Below are 6,000 nucleotides of genomic sequence, written 5' to 3' on the forward strand. Positions count from 1 at the left end.
CAACTTTTGCAAAAAAACATCGATTGACCAAATGGCTTCATATTTCTAACTGTCGGCTGCATTTAAGTAAAGATGATATATGCTGTGCAGAATCACATCCTTTTCAATAATTTTCAACCACAGGTGCCAGCTTTAAGGAATTCCAAAGTAATTTACAACTTGTTAAAAAACCTTCAATTTGGTGAAATAAAAAAAAAAAGACCAAATTGCTTCATCTACTAAACCTGCAACATGATATTTATACATTTGACATATTTTGTTTAAGTTCAAATCCTATTTAACATATTTCAAAAGCAGAAACCAGCTTCAAAGAATTCCAAAGTAATTTACAACTTGTTCCAAAAACCTTCAATTTGGGTGATAAACATTTTTGAATAAATGGCTTTATCTTTCATTCTTGAGGCTGGATTTGAGTGAATTTATACATTGTTTAGATTCTGTATTGTGTATAATCACATCCTTATCGGGAAATTTGAGCTTCAGACACCAGTTCTTAAGAATTACAACTTGTGCCAAAAACTGTCAACTTGGTGAGATAAAGATATTATATCCAAATGACTGCCAGATCTAGTGATCTGAGAGAAAGACCGGTGGTTAGAACTTCCTCCTTACACCTGCCATCGCTGGATTGACAGGATCTGACTGGACCGAGAAGGCCAAGGAGTAAACACCAAATGAACAGACTGAGTATGGTTTTGTCCATTAAAAGAAAGTAGATGTGGTTTATACTTTTGTCCGCGAAAAGAAAGTAGGTGTGGTTCATACTTTTTCCTTCAAAAGAAAGTAGACAGAGGTTTATACTTTTAGCCCTAAGAAAAGAAAGAACAGCAGGGTGCACTGGAATATATGTGTGTGTTGTCACTTCAAAGAGATTTTTATACTGACTAAAGTCAGTCTCTGAAGTAAGTGTAATTTTTAGGTTTTGGTTAAAATTGAGAAACTTGGTTTGCAGTGACAGCTGTGTCTGGAGAATACTAGGTTCTATAAGAGCTTGGCACGGTCAAAGATCTCTGTGAACATTGTGACTGATAGTTAACCACAACAACCTGTAGTGTAAAAAAAAATGGGAATCTCTTGTAGAAGTAAAAATGAAAAAGTCTTGGAAGGGAATGTGAAGTTCATGCACAAATTGGATCCAGATAATATAAAATATTAAAGAAAATGGAAAAAGACATACAGCTGGGATGGAAAATTAAGATTAGCATCATTAAAAACTTATGGATGAACACGAAAAATGCAAAAACAAGAAAAAGAGTGACAAAAAGTTTGACGAAGTGAGAAAAGTTGAAAAATGGATTAAACAAGCCTCCACACGAACACAAAGTATACAAAAGAAGAAGAAAAGAACAAATTAAAGATCAGAGTAAAGAAACTATGTTTGTGCAGAAGGAGGATAATGGAACAGCCGTCAAAGCTGTGATGCAGCAACCCCGACCACTGGAGATGCCACAAGGCGCAGTGGGAGGGGTTCCAGAGCCATTATACCCAAATCTGAAAAAGCTGCCGGCATATGAGGACATACACAAAGACAAACAAGAACAAGTAAAAGTAAAACCAACACATCCATACAAAACACGGAGAAAGAACCTTAACAAAAGTTATATTGTAGATGAGGCCAAATTATATCCTATCATACAAGTTCCGAATCCACACGATGCGGAAAACCCCCATGTGTAAAGATATCACATACTGAGGTAAAAGAAGCTGCAGATAATGGCTGGGGGCCATTCCAAGATGCAGTTTTCCATCTAGCTGAGTCATAGAGTTTGATTGGATTGGAGTTAGAACAAATATTCAAACTTGTCTTTCTATTAAAATGGGCAAGATATCGAGGTGATTACAAAGGAGGAAATCTCCAACAAGAGATTTGTCAACATCCAACAAATGGTCCTATTGTTGGAAATTATCTGGCTGCTGTACAAGCAGTATTAAATAGAGCAAGACCACTGCATGCAGCCACCACAGCCCATGCACAGTAAGCAGCATGCAAACAAGAAACAGGAGAAACTGTTACACAGTTTCAATTCCGCAATGAAGGGAAATTTGGAAACCATACTGGATTAGAATTCAATGAGCAGGATGATTTTCCTTACCAACTACATCTGAAAGTTGGTCTGCTGAGAGGACCACCGAGGAGCTCTGATGAATGTCACAGGAGGTCTTTCCTACCTGAGGCTATCAGAATTTTTAATTCCTCTCCCTCCAGCCACAGGGAATCTCAAAATCTTTGTACTTAAGACCTTAAGACACTTTATAGCCTTGACTTGCTACTTAGACACTTCATAGTTTTATTTGTATTTCTTACTCTCCCCACCTTTTTTTTATACTGTTTACACAATTTCCTACTAGTATTTATTATTGTTATGTTTTACTTGAAACTCTGGCACAACAATTTCCTTCGGGATAAATAAAGTTGTTCTTGTTGTTAACTGAGAAATATGCTCTCAATTATTTTCTGTTTTATTTTGAAGGGCCAGTCCCAGCTTCCGGTCTGTCCGTTGTGTTTTTATTTGCTTGAAAATAAACTTAACTTCTTCCAGTTCCGCAAAGCAAGAGATGTGTCACACATATTATTCCTCTGTAAAAGACCCAGTCGGTATTGAGGGGTAACACGCAGATCTACTGCAGAGATAACCTCTGACAGCAGGTTAATGGCCCAGGAAACCCCCAAAGACGGCTGAAGACAGTTTGGAGCCGCTGAGAAGAGCGACGATACTGTGAACTCGGCGTGAAGGTTAGCTTGATTAGCTAGCAGCTGCTAACAGTGCTACCACGTGCTCTAACTAGCAAGCCATGGAGCGGCCAAGTAGATGGTCACGGCTAGTTTTTACCGGAGATGAGAAGCAGTATGATCTCTGGGAGACTAAATTCTTGGCCTACATGCGGCTACAGGGGCTCAAAGACACAATTCTGAGTGAAACTCCAGAATTTGATGACGCTGACGAGGAGGTGAAGGACAAGGAGCAGAATGAAATGGCCTATGCCCAGCTGATCCAGTTTTTAGATGACAAAAGTCTAGGCCTGGTCATGCGCGAAGCTGCAGATGATGGGAGAAAGGCACTGAAGATGCTACGAGAGTATTATGCAGGTAAAGGGAAGCCTCGCATTATAAACCTGTATACTGACCTGACAAAACTGCCGAAAGGCAGCAATGACAGCGTAACAGACTTTGTGATTAGGGCAGAGACTATAATCACAGCGCTAAGAAATGCAGAGGAAGTCATGAGTGATGATCTTCTCATAGCTATGGTGCTAAAGGGACTTCCAGAATCGTTCAAACCATTTGCAGTTCATGTGACTCAAAGTGAAGAAAAGCTCAAATTTGCTGATTTTAAAAGGAGATTGCGTTCACATGTAAACACTGAAAAACTCTGCGCTCATGTGTCAGATAATGTTATGAAAGTGAACACGAAAGTAAATGACACTCTGAGGGGCAATGACAAAAACACAATGGCGGATATGGTGTGCTTTAAATGTGGTGTGAAGCGGCACAAAGCAAGAACATGCCAAAGAAGACAGTGGTGCGGTTTTTGCAAAAGCTCGATGCACAGAGATGCAAACTGCAGGCGTCGTCCAACGAGTGAACAAGCGAGACAAGCCGCAGAGGGTGAGGGCAACACATCGTATGTTTTCTTGACCGAAGACCGGGGAGCGGACATCGTTCCAGAGCGTGGTGTGAAGATGAAAGGCCTAATGGTGGACACGGACGCTACTTCCCACATCATCACGGATGAGACAAAGTTCAAGAGCTTCGATGAGACTTTCAGAGCTGACACACACCATGTTGAGCTGGCAGACGGGACCAAGTGTCAAGGCGTGGCGAAGCAGCGGGGAGAGGCAGAGGTGATCCTCATAGACAGCAGAGGACGTCACCACACAGCAACACTGAGAAACATGCTGTTCATCCCTTCCTATCCACAGGACATTTTATCTGTGATGGCCACCACAGCAAGCGGAGCAACGGTAATCTTCAATGTAGGAAAAGACATGGTCAAAATGAGTGACGATACTGTATTTCCTATTAATGTGCAGAACAAACTTTACTACCTATCTACAGCAGATGAAAGTAATGACAAATGCAAAGGGTGTTTTGATTTACAAACATGGCATGAAATTTTCGGCCATTGTAATTATAGCGAAGTACAAAAGTTGACAAAAGTGGTTGATGGTATGGTAATCAAAGGGAAAACTGAAAAACCTGTATCACCATGTGAAGTGTGTATTCAAGGGAAGTTTGTGCAGATCAGAAACAGAGAGCCTGATGCAAGAGCAACAGAGGTGTTTGATTTAATGCATACAGATCTGGCAGGGCCAGTAGATCCCATATCTATAGATGGACACAGATTTGCATTGTCGTTTACTGATGATTATTCCAGTATAATTTTTGTGTACTTTCTCAAACAAAAGAGTGATACAGTGAGTGCCACAGAGAGACAGAGTTGTTCTTATTTTTATTCTTAAATGTCTGCTTGATGGGGAAACAGCGACAGTAGACAGTGTTATGGCGTATGCATGGCATGTGGAGGAATTACAAACAGCCAAAGAAACATCAGTTTATGAAATGGAAGATGATGATGATTAAGGATTGTTAATGTTTCAAGGAGGTCGAAGAGGACGAAGACCCCAGAGAGGGAGTACAGGAAGAATTAGATATCAGAGTGGAATTGAGAAAAGACAAAATAGACAGAGATGACTCATGTTGGCATTGTGGTAAAACAGGCCATTGGTCACGACAGTGTGGGCAAAAGAGACAAGGAGGAAATGACAGGGGAGATAGGTGAAGTGAGGAGCGTGCACCCTTACCAAGTGCATGCACACCAACTCATTCAGATGATGATGATGAAGAAGAGGAAGGACTAGAAAGTATAAATATAGCAAGTGCATGGGAACTACTGAATAATTTGACAGTAAAACCCTACATGAATTTGGAAGTTAATGGAGTCTTAACAGAATTCCTGTGTGATACAGGAGCATGCAAAACAGTTTTGACAAGAGCACCTCCAAAAATAAAATATTCAAACACTTAGATAAAAGTTCAAAGTGCCCATGGACACACCAAAACGCAAAAACTCACTGAAAAGATTAATATGACACATCCAAATACAAGCCGATCATGCCAAGTACAGATAATCATTGATCCAAGCAATGGTGGGCTGTCAGGGCCTGCAAGGCCTTCTCTGCTGGCCCAAAACATATCTGAATCACAAACGTTAATTATATTTTGTCCATGAATTTTTATTAAATAATTCCAAATGGTCGGTCACTTCCTTTCATAGCTTTTCCCCTGGTTGTGCCGCTTCCAGGCATATACTTTCATATTAACAATCACATTCCAGCCATAATCTGTTGTCAGGCAGGGTCAAAGTCAAAGGAATCTGCCTGTGGGGGGGCCTGCACAATCAGTTCTGCAAGCCCTTTACGCAAATAAAAAGTGTTGACGACGCTGTTGCTTCAACCAATCAGATTTTGAGTTGGCGACATCAAAGCCTTCTCGCAGGCCATAGCAACATCAGCATATTCACACCCTCTGATTGCATAGTCAGAGAGTGGACAAGTATATTAGCAAGGAGAAGCGTACTAGCGAGCTGCGAACAGAAACATAGTTGTGTTTGTTTAATATGGGCATTGTCAACCCACAATGGCTGCAGGAGGAGAAGAAACGGATTCAGTTGCTCATATATTGTTAAAACTGTTTTCTAGATGGAGTTTTGAAGAAAAGCTGGGCATAGTAAAGAAAGCTTGGTAACTCATAAGCTAGCGAACCTGTCACAACCAGGAAAAGGATTTGTTTGACATTTTCAAACCACAAACTACGACCGGTACCCCTGGGTCACAGGCTCCGAGTGTCACGACTCATTGGGTCCCCGGGCAAGCGGCACAGCAATCACAGCAATTATCCTCCGCACCTGGTGACCACACCACACCAGGGAATAATCCCGCTAAACAGGCCTGAGTATAAAGGCGGATCCTTTATAAGGCGCCTTTTTAAGGCGGCGAAGG

Source organism: Fistularia commersonii, chromosome 24, assembly GCF_037954325.1.
Source record: "Fistularia commersonii isolate RoL2024-O1a breed Wild chromosome 24, RoL_Fcom_v1.0, whole genome shotgun sequence".
Lineage (NCBI taxonomy): Eukaryota > Metazoa > Chordata > Actinopteri > Syngnathiformes > Fistulariidae > Fistularia > Fistularia commersonii.